Source organism: Genypterus blacodes, unplaced genomic scaffold, assembly GCF_046128005.1.
Source record: "Genypterus blacodes isolate CSIRO-AG114 ecotype Tasmania unplaced genomic scaffold, CSIRO-AGI_Gbla_v1 ptg000002l_1, whole genome shotgun sequence".
Lineage (NCBI taxonomy): Eukaryota > Metazoa > Chordata > Actinopteri > Ophidiiformes > Ophidiidae > Genypterus > Genypterus blacodes.
In genome coordinates, this window is record NW_027466816.1 from 85,975 (window position 1) to 104,318 (window position 18,344).

The 18,344-nt window shown below is 48.3% G+C and overlaps 26 non-coding genes and 8 pseudogenes across 26 annotated transcripts; all 34 read left to right on the top strand.

The window, feature by feature from the left end:
- The first annotated feature begins 232 nt into the window (after positions 1-232).
- LOC143011073 (5S ribosomal RNA) lies at positions 233-351 on the top strand (annotated as a pseudogene).
- A 445-nt stretch (positions 352-796) lies between these two features.
- LOC143008607 (5S ribosomal RNA) lies at positions 797-915 on the top strand. Its single transcript, XR_012964619.1, has one exon. It is a non-coding gene; the product is annotated as a 5S ribosomal RNA (ribosomal RNA).
- A 245-nt stretch (positions 916-1,160) lies between these two features.
- Positions 1,161-1,279, top strand: LOC143012817 (5S ribosomal RNA). The gene has a single exon (XR_012965091.1). It is a non-coding gene; the product is annotated as a 5S ribosomal RNA (ribosomal RNA).
- A 463-nt stretch (positions 1,280-1,742) lies between these two features.
- Positions 1,743-1,861, top strand: LOC143012983 (5S ribosomal RNA). Its single transcript, XR_012965101.1, has one exon. It is a non-coding gene; the product is annotated as a 5S ribosomal RNA (ribosomal RNA).
- Positions 1,862-2,106: 245 nt separating this feature from the next.
- Positions 2,107-2,225, top strand: LOC143008728 (5S ribosomal RNA). The gene has a single exon (XR_012964624.1). It is a non-coding gene; the product is annotated as a 5S ribosomal RNA (ribosomal RNA).
- Positions 2,226-2,670: 445 nt separating this feature from the next.
- On the top strand, positions 2,671-2,789 carry LOC143007566 (5S ribosomal RNA). Its single transcript, XR_012964491.1, has one exon. It is a non-coding gene; the product is annotated as a 5S ribosomal RNA (ribosomal RNA).
- Positions 2,790-3,248: 459 nt separating this feature from the next.
- LOC143010369 (5S ribosomal RNA) lies at positions 3,249-3,367 on the top strand (annotated as a pseudogene).
- A 445-nt stretch (positions 3,368-3,812) lies between these two features.
- Positions 3,813-3,931, top strand: LOC143011728 (5S ribosomal RNA). The gene has a single exon (XR_012964941.1). It is a non-coding gene; the product is annotated as a 5S ribosomal RNA (ribosomal RNA).
- A 244-nt stretch (positions 3,932-4,175) lies between these two features.
- On the top strand, positions 4,176-4,294 carry LOC143011386 (5S ribosomal RNA). The gene has a single exon (XR_012964912.1). It is a non-coding gene; the product is annotated as a 5S ribosomal RNA (ribosomal RNA).
- Positions 4,295-4,539: 245 nt separating this feature from the next.
- On the top strand, positions 4,540-4,658 carry LOC143010535 (5S ribosomal RNA; annotated as a pseudogene).
- A 457-nt stretch (positions 4,659-5,115) lies between these two features.
- LOC143008073 (5S ribosomal RNA) lies at positions 5,116-5,234 on the top strand. Its single transcript, XR_012964549.1, has one exon. It is a non-coding gene; the product is annotated as a 5S ribosomal RNA (ribosomal RNA).
- Positions 5,235-5,673: 439 nt separating this feature from the next.
- Positions 5,674-5,792, top strand: LOC143007971 (5S ribosomal RNA). Its single transcript, XR_012964540.1, has one exon. It is a non-coding gene; the product is annotated as a 5S ribosomal RNA (ribosomal RNA).
- A 3,056-nt stretch (positions 5,793-8,848) lies between these two features.
- On the top strand, positions 8,849-8,967 carry LOC143008506 (5S ribosomal RNA). The gene has a single exon (XR_012964596.1). It is a non-coding gene; the product is annotated as a 5S ribosomal RNA (ribosomal RNA).
- A 457-nt stretch (positions 8,968-9,424) lies between these two features.
- LOC143013078 (5S ribosomal RNA) lies at positions 9,425-9,543 on the top strand. The gene has a single exon (XR_012965112.1). It is a non-coding gene; the product is annotated as a 5S ribosomal RNA (ribosomal RNA).
- Positions 9,544-9,788: 245 nt separating this feature from the next.
- LOC143008127 (5S ribosomal RNA) lies at positions 9,789-9,907 on the top strand. The gene has a single exon (XR_012964555.1). It is a non-coding gene; the product is annotated as a 5S ribosomal RNA (ribosomal RNA).
- Positions 9,908-10,352: 445 nt separating this feature from the next.
- On the top strand, positions 10,353-10,461 carry LOC143011210 (5S ribosomal RNA; annotated as a pseudogene).
- Positions 10,462-10,708: 247 nt separating this feature from the next.
- LOC143011665 (5S ribosomal RNA) lies at positions 10,709-10,827 on the top strand. The gene has a single exon (XR_012964938.1). It is a non-coding gene; the product is annotated as a 5S ribosomal RNA (ribosomal RNA).
- Positions 10,828-11,296: 469 nt separating this feature from the next.
- LOC143009751 (5S ribosomal RNA) lies at positions 11,297-11,415 on the top strand. The gene has a single exon (XR_012964720.1). It is a non-coding gene; the product is annotated as a 5S ribosomal RNA (ribosomal RNA).
- A 245-nt stretch (positions 11,416-11,660) lies between these two features.
- On the top strand, positions 11,661-11,779 carry LOC143013031 (5S ribosomal RNA). Its single transcript, XR_012965104.1, has one exon. It is a non-coding gene; the product is annotated as a 5S ribosomal RNA (ribosomal RNA).
- Positions 11,780-12,242: 463 nt separating this feature from the next.
- LOC143008182 (5S ribosomal RNA) lies at positions 12,243-12,361 on the top strand. The gene has a single exon (XR_012964564.1). It is a non-coding gene; the product is annotated as a 5S ribosomal RNA (ribosomal RNA).
- Positions 12,362-12,824: 463 nt separating this feature from the next.
- On the top strand, positions 12,825-12,943 carry LOC143011619 (5S ribosomal RNA). Its single transcript, XR_012964936.1, has one exon. It is a non-coding gene; the product is annotated as a 5S ribosomal RNA (ribosomal RNA).
- Positions 12,944-13,188: 245 nt separating this feature from the next.
- On the top strand, positions 13,189-13,307 carry LOC143009869 (5S ribosomal RNA). Its single transcript, XR_012964735.1, has one exon. It is a non-coding gene; the product is annotated as a 5S ribosomal RNA (ribosomal RNA).
- Positions 13,308-13,552: 245 nt separating this feature from the next.
- Positions 13,553-13,671, top strand: LOC143012097 (5S ribosomal RNA). Its single transcript, XR_012964984.1, has one exon. It is a non-coding gene; the product is annotated as a 5S ribosomal RNA (ribosomal RNA).
- Positions 13,672-13,916: 245 nt separating this feature from the next.
- Positions 13,917-14,035, top strand: LOC143009002 (5S ribosomal RNA). The gene has a single exon (XR_012964646.1). It is a non-coding gene; the product is annotated as a 5S ribosomal RNA (ribosomal RNA).
- Positions 14,036-14,280: 245 nt separating this feature from the next.
- On the top strand, positions 14,281-14,399 carry LOC143010210 (5S ribosomal RNA; annotated as a pseudogene).
- Positions 14,400-14,862: 463 nt separating this feature from the next.
- LOC143007800 (5S ribosomal RNA) lies at positions 14,863-14,981 on the top strand. The gene has a single exon (XR_012964525.1). It is a non-coding gene; the product is annotated as a 5S ribosomal RNA (ribosomal RNA).
- Positions 14,982-15,226: 245 nt separating this feature from the next.
- Positions 15,227-15,345, top strand: LOC143009928 (5S ribosomal RNA). Its single transcript, XR_012964753.1, has one exon. It is a non-coding gene; the product is annotated as a 5S ribosomal RNA (ribosomal RNA).
- A 245-nt stretch (positions 15,346-15,590) lies between these two features.
- On the top strand, positions 15,591-15,709 carry LOC143010863 (5S ribosomal RNA; annotated as a pseudogene).
- A 451-nt stretch (positions 15,710-16,160) lies between these two features.
- LOC143010480 (5S ribosomal RNA) lies at positions 16,161-16,279 on the top strand (annotated as a pseudogene).
- Positions 16,280-16,524: 245 nt separating this feature from the next.
- LOC143013172 (5S ribosomal RNA) lies at positions 16,525-16,643 on the top strand. Its single transcript, XR_012965122.1, has one exon. It is a non-coding gene; the product is annotated as a 5S ribosomal RNA (ribosomal RNA).
- Positions 16,644-16,888: 245 nt separating this feature from the next.
- Positions 16,889-17,007, top strand: LOC143011559 (5S ribosomal RNA). Its single transcript, XR_012964931.1, has one exon. It is a non-coding gene; the product is annotated as a 5S ribosomal RNA (ribosomal RNA).
- Positions 17,008-17,470: 463 nt separating this feature from the next.
- On the top strand, positions 17,471-17,589 carry LOC143008447 (5S ribosomal RNA). Its single transcript, XR_012964589.1, has one exon. It is a non-coding gene; the product is annotated as a 5S ribosomal RNA (ribosomal RNA).
- A 245-nt stretch (positions 17,590-17,834) lies between these two features.
- Positions 17,835-17,953, top strand: LOC143010811 (5S ribosomal RNA; annotated as a pseudogene).
- Positions 17,954-18,198: 245 nt separating this feature from the next.
- Positions 18,199-18,317, top strand: LOC143009435 (5S ribosomal RNA). Its single transcript, XR_012964690.1, has one exon. It is a non-coding gene; the product is annotated as a 5S ribosomal RNA (ribosomal RNA).
- Positions 18,318-18,344: the final 27 nt, after the last annotated feature.

Genomic DNA, 18,344 nt, shown 5'->3' on the forward strand with positions numbered 1-18,344 from the left:
CCAGTACTACAGCGCCACTTCTGGCCAAAACATGCAACAACATCGTAACAAAAGAAAATAAAAGGCCACAACTTAATGGAAAAGGGACCAAAGAAAAGACTAAATGGGGGGTATGTCACAAAGGCATCATGTAAATTGTGATATACATGAACTTGAGTGTAGTCATGTGTACACGGTGACTTGAACTGGGTCTGTCTCACCTATAAAGAGCCTCTGTGTGGCTCCTCTCCTCGTTTACGGCCATACCACTCTGAACACGCCCGATCTCTTCTGATCTCAGAAGCTAAGCAGCGTCCGGCCAGGTTAGTACTTGGATGGGAGACAGCCTGGGAATACCAGGTGCCGTTAGCATTTTGGCCCTCTGAGCAGCAGGCCTCACCTGGTCCTCCTTCCTCATGTTTCACTCCCTCTGTAAACACGCAATTTCCCTCGGGAGAATAAAGTTGTATCTTATCTTATCTTATATGAAAGCATACATTCAGAAAATGAGTATTGCACATGGTCATAATATGAGAAGATTGAATGCACATGAGAAGTGAAGAACACGAGCCACTGTGTGACAATGATGATGATGAGGATGAAAGTGAGCGTCAGAGATGTAAGTGGTCCCTCTGTGTGTTCTATGTGATGATTATCAGTTTCATTAGGTAAGACTTCATTATCCAGAAATGTGTGTTTCTGATGAAGGCATCATGTAAATTGTGATATACATGAACTTGAGTGTAGTCAAGTGTACACGGTGACTTGAACTGGGTCTGTCTCACCTATAAAGAGCCTCTTGGTGGCTGCTCTCCTCGTTTACGGCCATACCACTCTGAACACACCCGATCTTGTCTGATCTCGGAAGCTAAGCAGCGTCGGGCCAGGTGAGTACTTGGATGGGAGACCGCCTGGGAATACCCGGTGCAGTAAGCATTTTGGCCCTCTGAGCAGCAGGCCTCACCTGGTCCTCCTCCCTCATCTTTCACTCCCTCTGTGAACACGCAATTTCCCTCGGGAGAATAAAGTTGTATCTTATCTTATCTGAAATGTTAGTGTTCTTCTGATGAAGGCATCATGTAAATTGTGATATACATGAACTTGAGTGTAGTCATGTGTACACGGTGACTTGAACTGGGTCTGTCTCACCTATAAAGAGCCTCTGTGTGGCTGTTCTCCTCGTTTACGGCCATACCACTCTGAACACGCCTGATCTCGTCTGATCTCGGAAGCTAAGCAGCGTCGGGCCAGGTTAGTACTTGGATGGGAGACCGCCTGGGAATACCCGGTGCCGTAAGCATTTTGGCCCTCTGAGCAGCAGGCCTCACCTGGTCCTCCTCCCTCGTGTTTCACTCCCTCTGTCAACACCCAATGTCCCTCGGGAGAATAAAGTTGTATCTTATCTTATCTTATATGAAAGCATACATTCAGAAAATGAGTATTGCACAAGGGCATAATATGAGATGATTGAATGCACATGAGGAGTGAAGTACACGAGCCACTGTGTGACGATGATGATGATGATGATGATGATGATAATGATGATGAAAGTGAGCGTCAGAGATGTTAGTGGTCCCTCTTTATGTTCTATGTGATGATTATCAGTTTCATTAGGTAAGACTTCATTATCCAGAAATGTGTGTTTCTGATGAAGGCATCATGTAAATTGTGATATACATGAACTTGAGTGTAGTCATGTGTAGACGGTGACTTGAACTGGGTCTGTCTCACCTATAAAGAGCCTCTGTGTGGCTGCTCTCCTCGTTTACGGCTATACCACTCTGAACACGCCCGATCTCGTCTGATCTCGGAAGCTAATCAGCGTCGGGCCAGGTTAGTACTTGGTTGGGAGACCACATGGGAATACCCGGTGCCGTAAGCATTTTGGCCCTCTGAGCAGCAGGCCTCACCTGGTCCTCCTCCCTCATGTTTCACTCCCTCTGTCAACACGCAATTTCCATCTGGAGAATAAAGTTGTATCTTATCTTATCTGAAATGTTAGTGTTCTTCTGATGAAGGCATCATGTAAATTGTGATATACATGAACTTGAGTGTAGTCATGTGTACACGGTGACTTGAACTGGGTCTGTCTCACCTATAAAGAGCCTCTGTGTGGCTGCTCTCCTCGTTTACGGCCATACCACTCTGAACACGCCCGATCTCTTCTGATCTCAGAAGCTAAGCAGCGTGGGGCCAGGTTAGTACTTGGATGGGAGACCGCCTGGGAATACCCGGTGCCGTTAGCATTTTGGCCCTCTGAGCAGCAGGCCTCACCTGGTCCTCCTTCCTCATGTTTCACTCACTCTGTGAACACGCAAGTTCCCTCGGGAGAATAAAGTTGTATCTTATCTTATCTTATATGAAAGCATACATTCAGAAAATGAGTATTGCACATGGGCATAATATGAGAAGATTGAATGCACATGAGAAGTGAAGTACACAAGCCACTGTGTGACGATGATGATGATGATGATGAAAGTGAGCGTCAGAGATGTTAGTGGTCCCTCTGTATGTTCTATGTGATGATTATCAGTTTCATTAGGTAAGACTTCATTATCCAGAAATGTGTGTTTCTGATGAAGGCATCATGTAAATTATGATATACATGAACTTGAGTGTAGTCATGTGTACACGGTGACTTGAACTGGGTCTGTCTCACCTATGAAGAGCCTCTGTGTGGCTGCTCTCCTCGTTTACGGCCATACCACTCTGAACACGCCCGATCTCGTCTGATCTCGGAAGATAAGCAGTGTCGGGCCAGGTTAGTACTTGGATGGGAGACCGCCTGGGAATACCCGGTGCCGTAAGCATTTGGCCCTCTGAGCAGCAGGCCTCACCTGGTCCTCCTCCCTCATGTTTCACTCCCTCTGTCAACACCCAATGTCCCTCGGGAGAATAAAGTTGCATCTCATCTTATCTTATATGAAAGCATACATTCAGAAAATGAGTATTGCACATGGGCATAATATGAGATGATTGAATGCACATGAGGAGTGAAGTACACGAGCCACTGTGTGACGATGATGATGATGATGATGATGATGATGATGATGAAAGTGAGCGTCAGAGATGTTAGTGGTCCCTCTTTATGTTCTATGTGATGATTATCAGTTTCATTAGGTAAGACTTCATTATCCAGAAATGTGTGTTTCTGATGAAGGCATCATGTAAATTGTGATATACATGAACTTGAGTGTAGTCATGTGTACACGGTGACATGAACTGGGTCTGTCTCACCTATAAAGAGCCTCTGTGTGGCTGCTCTCCTCGTTTACGTCCATAACACTCTGAACACGCCCGATCTCGTCTGATCTCGGAAGCTAATCAGCGTCGGGCCAGGTTAGTACTTGGATGGGAGACCGCCTGGGAATACCCGGTGCCGTTAGCATTTTGGCCCTCTGAGCAGCAGGCCTCACCTGGTCCTCCTCCCTCATGTTTCACTCACTCTGTGAACACGCAAGGTCCCTCGGGAGAATAAAGTTGTATCTTATCTTATCGTATATGAAAGCATACATTCAGAAAATGAGTATTGCACATGGGCATAATATGAGAAGATTGAATGCACATGAGAAGTGAAGTACACGAGCCACTTTGTGACGATGATGATGATGATGATGAAAGTGAGCGTCAGAGATGTAAGTGGTCCCTCTGTATCTTCTATGTGATGATTATCAGTTTCATAAGGTAAGACTTCATTATCCAGAAATGTGTGTTTCTGATGAAGGCATCATGTAAATTGTGATATACATGAACTTGAGTGTAGTCATGGGTACACGGTGACTTGAACTGGGTCTGTCTCACCTATAAAGAGCCTCTGTGTGGCTGCTCTCCTCGTTTACGGCCATACCACTCTGAACACGCCCGATCTCGTCTGATCTCGGAAGCTAATCAGCGTCGGGCCAGGTAAGTACTTGGGTGGGAGACCGCCTGGGAATACCCGGTGCCGTAAGCATTTTGGCCCTCTGAGCAGCAGGCCTCACCTGGTCCTCCTCCCTCATGTTTCACTCCCATGTCAACACGCAATTTCCCTCGGGAGAATAAAGTTGTGTCTTATCTTATCTGAAATGTTAGTGTTCTTCTGATGAAGGCATCATGTAAATTGTGATATACATGAACTTGAGTGTAGTCATGTGTACACGGTGACTTGAACTGGGTCTGTCTCACCTATAAAGAGCCTTTGTGTGGCTGCTCTCCTCGTTTACGGCCATACCACTCTGAACACGCCCGATCTTGTCTGATCTCGGAAGCTAAGCAGCGTCGGGCCAGGTTAGTACTTGGATGGGAGACCGCCTGGGAATACCCGGTGCCGTAAGCATTTTGGCCCTCTGAGCAGCAGGCCTCACCTGGTCCTCCTCCCTCATGTTTCACTTCCTCTGTCAACACGCAATTTCCCTCGGGAGAATAAAGTTGTATCTTATCTTATCTGAAATGTTAGTGTTCTTCTGATGAAGGCATCATGTAAATTGTGATATACATGAACTTGAGTGTAGTCATGTGTACACGGTCACTTGAACTTGGTCTGTCTCACCTATAAAGAGCCTCTGTGTGGCTGCTCTCCTGTTTTACGGCCATACCACTCTGAACACGCCCGATCTCGTCTGATCTCAGAAGCTAAGCAGCGTTGGGCCATGTTTGTACTTGGATGGGAGACCGCCTGGGAATACCCGGTGCCGTTAGCATTTTGGCCCTCTGAGCAGCAGGCCTCACCTGGTCCTCCTCCCTCATGTTTCACTCCCTCTGTAAACACGCAATTTCCCTCGGGAGAATAAAGTTGTATCTTATCTTATCTTATTTGAAAGCATACATTCAGAAAATGAGTATTGCACATGGTCATAATATGAGAAGATTGAATGCACATGAGAAGTGAAGTACACGAGCCACTGTGTGACGATGATGATGATGACGATGATGATGATGATGAAAGTGAGCGCCAGAGATGTTAGTGGTCCCTCTTTATGTTCTATATGATGATTATCAGTTTCATTAGGTAAGACTTCATTATCCAGAAATGTGTGTTTCTGATGAAGGCATCATGTAAATTGTGATATACATGAACTTGAGTGTAGTCATGTGTACACGGTGACTTGAACTGGGTCTGTCTCACCTATGAAGAGCCTCTGTGTGGCTGCTCTCCTCGTTTACGGCCATACCACTCTGAACACGCCCGATCTCGTCTGATCTCAGAAGCTAAGCAGCGTCAGGCCAGGTTAGTACTTGGATGGGAGACCGCCTGGGAATACCCGGTGCCGTAAGCATTTTGGCCCTCTGAGCAGCAGGCCTCACCTGGTCTTCCTCCCTCATGTTTCACTCCCTCTGTCAACACGCAATTTCCCTCGGGAGAATAAAGTTGTATCTTATCTTATCATATATGAAAGCATACATTCAGAAAATGAGTATTGCACATGGTCATAATATGAGAAGATTGAATGCACATGAGGAGTGAAGTACACGAGCCACTGTGTGACGATGATGATGATGAAAGTGAGCGTCAGAGATGTAAGTGGTCCCTCTGTATGTTCTATGTGATGATTATCAGTTTCATTAGGTAAGACTTCATTATCCAGAAATTTGTGTTTCTGATGAAGGCATCATGTAAATTGTGATATACATGAACTTGAGTGTAGTCATGCGTACACGGTGACTTGAACTGGGTCTGTCTCACCTATAAAGAGCCTCTGTGTGGCTGCTCTCCTCGTTTACGGCCATACCACTCTGAACACGCCTGATCTCGTCTGATCTCGGAAGCTAAGCAGCGTCGGGCCAGGTTAGTACTTGGATGGAAGACCGCCTAGGAATACCCGGTGCTGTAAGCATTTTGGCCCTGTCAGCAGCAGGCCTCACCTGGTCCTCCTCCCTCATGTTTCACTCACTCTGTGAACACGCAAGTTCCCTCGGGAGAATAAAGTTGCATCTTATCTTATCTTATATGAAAGCATACATTCAGAAAATGAGTTTTGCACATGGGCATAATATGAGAAGATTGAATGCACATGAGAAGTGAAGTACACGAGCCACTGTTTGACGATGATGATGATGAAAGTGAGCGTCAGAGATGTAAGTGGTCCCTCTGTATGTTCTATGTGATGATTATCAGTTTCATTAGGTAAGACTTCATTATCCAGAAATGTGTGTTTCTGATGAAGGCATCATGTAAATTGTGATATTGTGGTGATTATACATAATTCCCCCTCGGACTATGGTGTGGGTAGGTGTGTTCCCCACGGTGGTTAAAAGGGCGAGGACTTCCGGTCCGTAGGTGTTGTTGTTCTGCTGTATTGATTGTACGAGACGAGTGAATCCGCATGTCTATAAAGTGGACGTTAAAACTCAATACGCAGCCTCCGACTCCCGTCCTTCGGCACTACACTGGTGACCCTGACGCGAGTCTCGACGAAGTATCCGAGACTGGACTGAACATGGCCGTTTTTCTCAAATTGCCGGAGTTTTGGGAGACGTCCGCGGCGGCATGGTTCGCACAGACGGAAGCTCAATTCGCCCTCCGCGGGATAACGGATGACGACACACGCTATTTCCACGTCGTCTCCGCACTGGGGAGCTCTACAGCCGCCCGGACAGTGGGGTGTATTACTTGTCTTCCTGCCCTGGAGAAATATGCAGCATTCAAGACTCTCCTGCTCAAAACCTTCGAGCTGTCACGGCCGGAACGAGCCCGACGCCTGTTCGCTATTCACGGCCTCAGAGACAGTAAGCCCTCAGAGCACATGGAGATGATGCTGAACCTGCTAGGTAAAGAAGAGCCAAATTTCCTGTTCATGGAACTGTTCCTTCGGCACATGCCGCCACACGTGCAAACAGCCTTAACTAATACAACTATCACGGAGCCACGAGCTTTCGCCGAGGAGGCTGATCGCTTTTTCCTGGCTACCCAGCGTTTCGCCCCTGAGGTGCTAGCCCCGACGCGCAGCTACATGCCCCCCAGCAGAGGAATGCTAACTACAGGAGACCCTGTGACTGCTGACGGCCGCACAAATTCAGGCATGTGCTACTTCCATGCGCGTTTCGGCGCTAAAGCTAAGAGATGCCGGCCCCCTTGCAACTATGGACCGGCGGGAAACGACAGGGCCCACGTTCAGTTGTAGCCGTGAGCGTGGGTGCAACAAGCAGACTACTATTCATTAAGGACACCCTCTCCAGGCGTAACTTCCTCTGCGACACCGGAGCTAACAGGAGCGTTTTGCCGGCCACGAGGAGTGACACCGCCAGCGGAGGCTACGGCCCCCCATTGACGTCTGCTAACGACACCCCTATCCGCACCTATGGCACAAAGACTGTGAACCTGTGTCTCGAGGGCCGGCAGTTTACGTGGGATTTTGTTACGGCCGACATTTCCTTCCCCATCCTCGGTGCGGATTTCCTGTGCGCTCACGGACTACTAGTGGACGTCAAGAACAGCCGCTGGGTAGACGCATTGACATTCTCCTCGCTTGCTTGTGTCCGCGGTGAGGCAACATACGGCGGACTCTCCAGCTCTCTTGCTGAGGGGGACAGATATCAACGCCTACTTGGTGAGTTTCCCAGCCTGACGAAGCCCACCTTTTCCGCCACTACCATCAAGCACGGGGTTGAACACCACATTGACACTAAGGGCCCCCCGGTCTACGCTAGGGCCCGGCGGCTCAATCCTGTCAGGCTGGCAGTCGCCAGGTCAGAGTTTGCCAACATGGAGTGCCTGGGCATTATCCACTGCTCTGACAGCCCATGGGCCTCACCCCTCCACATCGTCCCTAAACCAGATGGCGGTTGTCGTCCGTTCGGAGACTACCGCCGCCTTAACGACGCTACCACACCGGACCGCTACCCGGTCCCCCACATCCAGGATTTCTCCGCACATCTGGCTGGCAAACTGGTTTTCTCCGAAGTGGATCTGGTGCGGGGCTACCACCAAGTCCCGGTGCACCCTGCAGACATCCCCAAAACGGCGGTGGTCACGCCGTTCGGACTGTTTGAGTTCCTGCGGATGCCGTTTGGACTTAAGAACGCTGCACAGTCTTTCCAGCGGTTGATGGATTCGACGCTAAGAGACATGCCGTTCATTTTCGTTTACCTAGACGATATTCTCGTTGCCAGCTCCTCGGAGGGAGAGCACCAAGTACACCTCCGGGATCTCTTCAAAAGGCTCGACCAGCACGGCTTGATTATCAACCCTGCGAAGTGCGTGTTCGGGTTGCCCTCCATCCAATTCCTCGGACATATGGTGAGCAAAGAGGGGGCTGCCCCCCTCCCTGCAAAGGTGGAGGCCGTGTCCGCCTTTCCAAGACCGCACACAGCTCGTGCACTCCGGGAGTTTCTGGGGATGGTGACCTTTTATCACCGGTTCATCCGCCGGGCCGCCCACACTATGCGCCCGCTATACGAGGCTCTTAAGGGTAAGTCCCCCGGTCAGGCCGTCGACTGGACGGCTGAGAGGGATGCCGCGTTCGATGCCACCAAAGCCGCCCTGAGCCAAGCCACCATGCTGGCCCACCCGTCGCACAAGGCCCCCATCGCTATCACCACGGACGCGTCTGATTATGCTGTGGGAGCGGTGCACGAGCAATGGGTCGACGGCGCCTGGCAGCCACTCGCCTTTTTCAGCCGCCAGTTGACCCCCAGGGAGCGCAAGTACAGTGCGTTTGACAGAGAGCTCCTCGGCCTCTGGTTGGCAGTCCGCCATTTCAGGTTCCTGCTGGAAGGTCGAGAGTTTACGGCATTCGTGGATCATAAGCCGCTCACGTTCTGCATGTCCAAGGTGGCCGAGCCGTGGTCGGCCCGCCAGCAGCGTCAGCTCTCCTTCATATCGGAATACACCACGGACATCCGACACGTCGCCGGAAAGGACAACTTGGTGCTCTGTGTGGCTGCTCTCCTAGTTTACGGCCATACCACTCTGAACACGCCCGATCTCGTCTGATCTCGGAAGCTAAGCAGCGGCGGGCCAGGTTAGTACTTGGATGGGAGACCGCCTGGGAATACCCGGTGCCGTAAGCATTTTGGCCCTCTGAGCAGCAGGCCTCACCTGGTCCTCCTCCCTCATGTTTCACTCCCTCTGTCAACACGCAATTTCCCTCGGGAGAATAAAGTTGTATCTTATCTTATCTTATATGAAAGCATACATTCAGAAAATGAGTATTGCACATGGGCATAATATGAGAAGATTGAATGCACATGAGAAGTGAAGTACACGAGCCACTGTGTGACGATGATGATGATGACGATGATGATGATGATGAAAGTGAGCGTCAGAGATGTTAGTGGTCCCTCTTTATGTTCTATATGATGATTATCAGTTTCATTAGGTAAGACTTCATTATCCAGAAATGTGTGTTTCTGATGAAGGCATCATGTAAATTGTGATATACATGAACTTGAGTGTAGTCATGTGTACACGGTGACTTGAACTGGGTCTGTCTCACCTATGAAGAGCCTCTGTGTGGCTGCTCTCCTCGTTTACGGCCATACCACTCTGAACATGCCCGATCTCGTCTGATCTCGGAAGCTAAGCAGCGTCGGGCCAGGTTAGTACTTGGATGGGAGACCGCCTGGGAATACCCGATGCCGTAAGCATTTTGGCCCTCTGAGCAGCATGCCTCACCTGGTCTTCCTTCCTCATGTTTCACTCCCTCTGTCAACACGCAATTTCCCTCGGGAGAATAAAGTTGTATCTTATCTTATCTGAAATGTTAGTGTTCTTCTGATGAAGGCATCATGTAAATTGTGATATACATGAACTTGAGTGTAGTCATGCGTACACGGTTACTTGAACTTGGTCTGTCTCACCTATAAAGAGCCTCTGTGTGGCTGCTCTCCTCGTTTACGGCCATACCACTCTGAACACGCCTGATCTCGTCTGATCTCGGAAGCTAAGCAGCGTCGGGCCAGGTTAATACTTGGATGGGAGACCGCCTAGGAATACCCGGTGCCGTAAGCATTTTGGCCCTCTGAGCAGCAGGCCTCACCTGGTCCTCCTCCCTCATGTTTCACTTCCTCTGTCAACACCCAATTTCCCTCGGGAGAATAAAGTTGTATCTTATCTTATCTTATATGAAAGCATACATTCAGAAAATGAGTATTGCACATGGGCATAATATGAGAAGATTGAATGCACATGAGAAGTGAAGAACACGAGCCACTGTGTGACGATGATGATGATGATGATGAAAGTGAGCGTCAGACATGTAAGTGGTCCCTCTGTATGTTCTATGTGATGATTATCAGTTTCATTAGGTAAGACTTCATTATCCAGAAATGTGTGTTTCTGATGAAGTCATCATGTAAATTGTGATATACATGAACTTGAGTGTAGTCATGCGTACACGGTGACTTGAACTGGGTCTGTCTCACCTATAAAGAGCCTCTCTGTGGCTGCTCTCCTCGTTTACGGCCATACCACTCTGAACACGTCTGATCTCGGAAGCTAAGCAGCGTCGGGCCAGGTTACTACTTGAATGGGAGACCGCCTGGGAATACCCGGTGCAGTAAGCATTTTGGCCCTCTGAGCAGCAGGCCTCACCTGGTCCTCCTCCTGGTCATGTTTCACTCCCTCTGTCAACACGCAATTTCCATCTGGAGAATAAAGTTGTATCTTATCTTATCTGAAATGTTAGTGTTCTTCTGATGAAGGCATCATGTAAATTGTGATATACATGAACTTGAGTGTAGTCATGTGTACACGGTGACTTGAACTGGGTCTGTCTCACCTATAAAGAGCCTCTGTGTGGCTGCTCTCCTCGTTTACGGCCATACCACTCTGAACACGCCCGATCTCGTCTGATCTCGGAAGCTAAGCAGCGTCGGGCCAGGTTAGTACTTGGATGGGAGACCGCCTGGGAATACCCTGTGCCGTAAGCATTTTGGCCCTCTGAGCAGCAGACCTCACCTGGTCCTCCTCCCTCATGTTTCACTCCATCTGTCAACACCCAATGTCCCTCGGGAGAATAAAGTTGTATCTTATCTTATCTTATATGAAAGCATACATTCTGAAAATGAGTATTGCACATGGGCATAATATGAGATGATTGAATGCACATGAGGAGTGAAGTACACGAGCCACTGTGTGACGATGATGATGATGATGATGATGATGATGATGATGATGATGATGAAAGTGAGCGTCAGAGATGTTAGTGGTCCCTCTTTATGTTCTATGTGATGATTATCAGTTTCATTAGGTAAGACTTCATTATCCAGAAATGTGTGTTTCTGATGAAGGCATCATGTAAATTGTGATATACATGAACTTGAGTGTAGTCATGTGTACACGGTGACTTGAACTGGGTCTGTCTCACCTATAAAGAGCCTCTGTGTGGCTGCTCTCCTCGTTTACGGCCATACCACTCTGAACACGCCCGATCTCGTCTGATCTCGGAAGCTAATCAGCGTCTGGCCAGGTTAGTACTTGGATGGGAGACCGCCTGGGAATACCCGGTGCAGTAAGCATTTTGGCCCTCTGAGCAGCAGGCCTCACCTGGTCCTCCTCCCTCATGTTTCACTCCCTCTGTCAACACGCAATTTCCCTCGGGAGAATAAAGTTGTATCTTATCTTATCTGAAATGTTAGTGTTCTTCTGATGAAGGCATCATGTAAATTGTGATATACATGAACTTGAGTGTAGTCATGCGTACACGGTGACTTGAACTGGGTCTGTCTCACCTATAAAGAGCCTCTGTGTGGCTGCTCTCCTCGTTTACGGCCATACCACTCTGAACACGCCTGATCTCGTCTGATCTCGGAAGCTAAGCAGCGTCAGGCCAGGTTAGTACTTGGATGGGAGACCGCCTGGGAATACCCGGTGCCGTAAGCATTTTGGCCCTCTGAGCAGCAGGCCTCACCTGGTCCTCCTCCCTCATGTTTCACTCCCTCTGTCAACAACCAATGTCCCTTGGGAGAATAAAGTGGTATCTTATCTTATCTTATATGAAAGCATACATTCAGAAAATGAGTATTGCACATGGGCATAATATGAGATGAGTGAATGCACATGGGGAGTGAAGTACAGGAGCCACTGTGTGACGATGATGATGATGATGATGATGATGATGATGAGGATAAAAGTGAGCGTCAGAGATGTAAGTGGTCCCTCTGTATGTTCTATGTGATGATTATCAGTTTCATTAGGTAAGACTTTATTATCCAGAAATGTGTGTTTCTGATGAAGGCATCATGTAAATTGTGATATACATGAACTTGAGTGTAGTCATGCGTACACGGTGACTTGAACTGGGTCTGTCTCACCTATAAAGAGCCTCTGTGTGGCTGCTCTCCTCGTTTACGGCCATACCACTCTGAACACGCCTGATCTCGTCTGATCTCGGAAGCTAAGCAGCGTCGGGCCAGGTTAGTACTTGGATGGGAGACCGCCTGGGAATACCCGCTGCCGTAAGCATTTTGGCCCTCTGAGCAGCAGGCCTCACCTGGTCCTCCTCCCTCATGTTTCACTCCCTTTGTCAACAACCAATGTCCCTCGGGAGAATAAAGTTGTATCTTATCTTATCTTATATGAAAGCATACATTCAGAAAATGAGTATTGCACATGGGCATAATATGAGATGGTTGAATGCACATGAGGAGTGAAGTACAGGAGCCACTGTGTGACGATGATGATGATGATGATGATGATGATGATGAGGATGAAAGTGAGCGTCAGAGATGTAAGTGGTCCCTCTGTATGTTCTATGTGATGATTATCAGTTTCATTAGGTAAGACTTCATTATCCAGAAATGTGTGTTTCTGATGAAGGCATCATGTAAATTGTGATATACATGAACTTGAGTGTAGTCATGCCGACACGGTGACTTGAACTGGGTCTGTCTCACCTATAAAGAGCCTCTGTGTGGCTGCTCTCCTCGTTTACGGCCATACCACTCTGAACACGCCCGATCTCGTCTGATCTCGGAAGCTAAGCAGCGTCGGGCCAGGTTAGTACTTGGATGGGAGACCGCCTGGGAATACCCGGTGCAGTAAGCATTTTGGCCCCCTGAGCAGCAGGCCTCACCTGGTCCTCCTCCCTCATGTTTCACTCCCTCTGTGAACACGCAATTTCCCTCGGGAGAATAAAGTTGTATCTTATCTTATCAGAAATGTTAGTGTTCTTCTGATGAAGGCATCATGTAAATTGTGATATACATGAACTTGAGTGTAGTCATGTGTACACGGTGACTTGAACTGGGTCTGTCTCACCTATAAAGAGCCTCTGTGTGGCTGCTCTCCTCGTTTACGGCCATACCACTCTGAACACGCCCGATCTCGTCTGATCTCGGAAGCTAATCAGCGTCTGGCCAGGTTAGTACTTGGATGGGAGACCGCCTGGGAATACCCGGTGCAGTAAGCATTTTGGCCCTCTGAGCAGCAGGCCTCACCTGGTCCTCCTCCCTCATGTTTCACTCCCTCTGTCAACACGCAATTTCCCTCGGGAGAATAAAGTTGTATCTTATCTTATCTGAAATGTTAGTGTTCTTCTGATGAAGGCATCATGTAAATTGTGATATACATGAACTTGAGTGTAGTCATGCGTACACGGTGACTTGAACTGGGTCTGTCTCACCTATAAAGAGCCTCTGTGTGGCTGCTCTCCTCGTTTACGGCCATACCACTCTGAACACGCCTGATCTCGTCTGATCTCGGAAGCTAAGCAGCGTCGGGCCAGGTTAGTACTTGGGTGGGAGACCGCCTGGGAATACCCGGTACCGTAAGCATTTTGGCCCTCTGAGCAGCAGGCCTCACCTGGTCCTCCTCCCTCATGTTTCACTCCCTCTGAGAACACGCAATTTCCCTCGGGAGAATAAAGTTGTATCTTATCTTATCAGAAATGTTAGTGTTCTTCTGATGAAGGCATCATGTAAATTTCGATATACATGAACTTGAGTGTAGTCATGTGTACACGGTGACTTGAATTGGGTCTGTCTCACCTATAAAGAGCCTCTGTGTGGCTGCTCTCCTCGTTTACGGCCATACCACTCTGAACACGCCCGGTCTCGTCTGATCTCTGAAGCTAATCAGCGTCGGGCCAGGTTAGTACTTGGATGGGAGACCGCCTGGGAATACCCGGTGCCGTAAGCATTTTGGCCCCCTGAGCAGCAGGCCTCACCTGGTCCTCCTCCCTCATGTTTCACTCCCTCTGTGAACACGCAATTTCCCTCGGGAGAATAAAGTTGTATCTTATCTTATCAGAAATGTTAGTGTTCTTCTGATGAAGGCATCATGTAAATTGTGATATACATGAACTTGAGTGTAGTCATGTGTACACGGTGACTTGAACTGGGTCTGTCTCACCTATAAAGAGCCTCTGTGTGGCTGCTCTCCTCGTTTACGGCCATACCACTCTGAACACGCCCGATCTCGTCTGATCTCGGAAGCTAATCAGCGTCTGGCCAGGTTAGTACTTGGATGGGAGACCGCCTGGGAATACCCGCTGCCGTAAGCATTTTGGCCCTCTGAGCAGCAGGCCTCACCTGGTCCTCCTCCCTCATGTTTCACTCCCTTTGTCAACAACCAATGTCCCTCGGGAGAATAAAGTGATATCTTATCTTATCTTATATGAAAGCATACATTCAGAAAATGAGTATTGCACATGGGCATAATATGAGATGGTTGAATGCACATGAGGAGTGAAGTACAGGAGCCACTGTGTGACGATGATGATGATGATGATGATGATGATGATGAGGATGAAAGTGAGCGTCAGAGATGTAAGTGGTCCCTCTGTATGTTCTATGTGATGATTATCAGTTTCATTAGGTAAGACTTCATTATCCAGAAATGTGTGTTTCTGATGAAGGCATCATGTAAATTGTGATATACATGAACTTGAGTGTAGTCATGTGTACACGGTGACTTGAACTGGGTCTGTCTCACCTATAAAGAGCCTCTGTGTGGCTGCTCTCCTCGTTTACGGCCATACCACTCTGAACACGCCCGATCTTGTCTGATCTCGGAAGCTAAGCAGCGTCGGGCCAGGTTAGTACTTGGATGGGAGACCACCTGGGAATACCCGGTGCAGTAAGCATTTTGGCCCCCTGAGCAGCAGGCCTCACCTGGTCCTCCTCCCTCATGTTTCACTCCCTCTGTGAACACGCAATTTCCCTCGGGAGAATAAAGTTGTATCTTATCTTATCAGAAATGTTAGTGTTCTTCTGATGAAGGCATCATGTAAATTGTGATATACATGAACTTGAGTGTAGTCATGTGTACACGGTGACTTGAACTGGGTCTGTCTCACCTATAAAGAGCCTCTGTGTGGCTGCTCTCCTCGTTTACGGCCATACCACTCTGAACACGCCCGATCTCGTCTGATCTCGGAAGCTAATCAGCGTCTGGCCAGGTTAGTACTTGGATGGGAGACCGCCTGGGAATACCCGGTGCAGTAAGCATTTTGGCCCTCTGAGCAGCAGGCCTCACTTGGTCCTCCTCCCTAATGTTTCACTCCCTCTGTGAACAACCAATGTCCCTCGGGAGAATAAAGTGGTATCTTATCTTATCTGAAATGTTAGTGTTCTTCTGATGAAGGCATCATGTAAATTGTGATATACATGAACTTGAGTGTAGTCATGCGTACACGGTGACTTGAACTGGGTCTGTCTCACCTATAAAGAGCCTCTGTGTGGCTGCTCTCATCGTTTACGGCCATACCACTCTGAACACGCCTGATCTCGTCTGATCTCGGAACATAAGCAGCGTCGGGCCAGGTTCGTACTTGGATGAGAGACCGCCTAGGAATACCCGGTGCCGTAAGCATTTCTGCCCTCTGAGCAGCAGGCCTCACCTGGTCCTCCTCCCTCATGTTTCACTCCCTCTGTCAACACCCAATGTCCCTCGGGAGAATAAAGTGGTATCTTATCTTATCTTATATGAAAGCATACATTCAGAAAATGAGTATGGCACATGGGCATAATATGAGATGATTGAATGCACATGAGAAGTGAAGTACACGAGCCACTGTGTGACGATGATGATGATGATGATGATGATGAAAGTGAGCGTCAGAGATGTTAGTGGTCCCTCTTTATGTTCTATGTGATGATTATCAGTTTCATTAGGTAAGACTTCATTATCCAGAAATGTGTGTTTCTGATGAAGGCATCATGTAAATTGTGATATACATGAACTTGAGTGTAGTCATGTGTACACGGTGACTTGAACTGGGTCTGTCTCACCTATAAAGAGCCTCTGTGTGGCTGCTCTCCTCGTTTATGACCATACCACTCTGAACACGCCCGATCTCGTCTGATCTGGGAAGCTAAGCAGTGTCGGGCCAGGTTAGTACTTGGATGGGAGACCGCCTGGGAATACCCGGTGCAGTAAGCATTTTGGCCCTCTGAGCAGCAGGCCTCACCTGGTCTTCCTCCCTCATGTTTCACTCCCTCTGTCAACACGCAATTTCCCTCGGGAGAATAAAGTTGTATCTTATCTTATCTGAAATGTTAGTGTTCTTCTAATGAAGGCATCATGTAAATTGTGATATACATGAACTTGAGTGTAGTCATGTGTACACGGTGACTTGAACTGGGTCTGTCTCACCTATAAAGAGCCTCTGTGTGGCTGCTCTCCTCGTTTACGGCCATACTACTCTGAACACGCCCGATCTCGTCTGATCTCGGAAGCTAAGCAGCGTCGGGCCAGGTTAGTACTTGGATGGGAGACCGCCTGGGAATACCCGGTGCAGTAAGCATTTTGGCCCCCTGAGCAGCAGGCCTCACCTGGTCCTCCTCCCTCATGTTTCACTCCCTCTGTGAACACGCAATTTCCCTCGGGAGAATAAAGTTGTATCTTATCTTATCTGAAATGTTAGTGTTCTTCTGATGAAGGCATCATGTAAATTGTGATATACATGAACTTGAGTGTAGTCATGCGTACACGGTGACTTGAACTGGGTCTGTCTCACCTATAAAGAGCCTCTGTGTGGCTGCTCTCCTCGTTTACGGCCATACCACTCTGAACACGCCTGATCTCGTCTGATCTCAGAAGCTAAGCAGCGTCGGGCCAGGTTAGTACTTGGGTGGGAGACCGCCTGGGAATACCCGGTGCCGTAAGCATTTTGGCCCTCTGAGCAGCAGGCCTCACCTGGTCCTCCTCCCTCATGTTTCACTCCCTCTGTCAACAACCAATGTCCCTCGGGAGAATAAAGTGGTATCTTATCTTATCTTATATGAAAGCATACATTCAGAAAATGAGTATTGCACATGGGCATAATAGGAGATGATTGAATGCACATGGGGAGTGAAGTACAGGAGCCACTGTGTGACGATGATGATGATGATGATGATGATGATGATGAGGATAAAAGTGAGCGTCAGAGATGTAAGTGGTCCCTCTGTATGTTCTATGTGATGATTATCAGTTTCATTAGGTAAGACTTCATTATCCAGAAATGTGTGTTTCTGATGAAGGCATCATGTAAATTGTGATATACATGAACTTGAGTGTAGTCATGTGTACACGGTGACTTGAACTGGGTCTGTCTCACCTATAAAGAGCCTCTGTGTGGCTGCTCTCCTCGTTTACGGCCATACCACTCTGAACATGCCCGATCTCGTCTGATCTCGGAAGCTAAGCAGCGTCGGGCCAGTTTAGTACTTGGATGGGAGACCGCCTGGGAATACCCGGTGCAGTAAGCATTTTTGCACCCTGAGCAGCAGGCCTCACCTGGTCCTCCTCCCTCATGTTTCACTCCCTCTGTGAACACGCAATTTCCCTCGGGAGAATAAAGTTGTATCTTATCTTATCAGAAATGTTAGTGTTCTTCTGATGAAGGCATCATGTAAATTGTGATATACATGAACTTGAGTGTAGTCATGTGTACACGGTGACTTGAACTGGGTCTGTCTCACCTATAAAGAGCCTCTGTGTGGCTGCTCTCCTCGTTTACGGCCATACCACTCTGAACACGCCCGATCTCGTCTGATCTCGGAAGCTAATCAGCGTCTGGCCAGGTTAGTACTTGGATGGGAGAGCGCCTGGGAATACCCGGTGCAGTAAGCATTTTGGCCCTCTGAGCAGCAGGCCTCACCTGGTCCTCCTCCCTCATGTTTCACTCCCTCTGTCAACACGCAATTTCCCTCGGGAGAATAAAGTTGTATCTTATCTTATCTGAAATGTTAGTGTTTTTCTGATGAAGGCATCATGTAAATTGGGATATACATGAACTTGAGTGTAGTCATGCGTACACGGTGACTTGAACTGGGTCTGTCTCACCTATAAAGAGCCTCTGTGTGGCTGCTCTCCTTGTTTACGGCCATACCACTCTGAACACGCCTGATCTCGTCTGATCTCGGAAGCTAAGCAGCGTCGGGCCAGGTTCGTACTTGGATGAGAGACCGCCTAGGAATACCAGGTGCCGTAAGCATTTTGGCCATCTGAGCAGCAGGCCTCA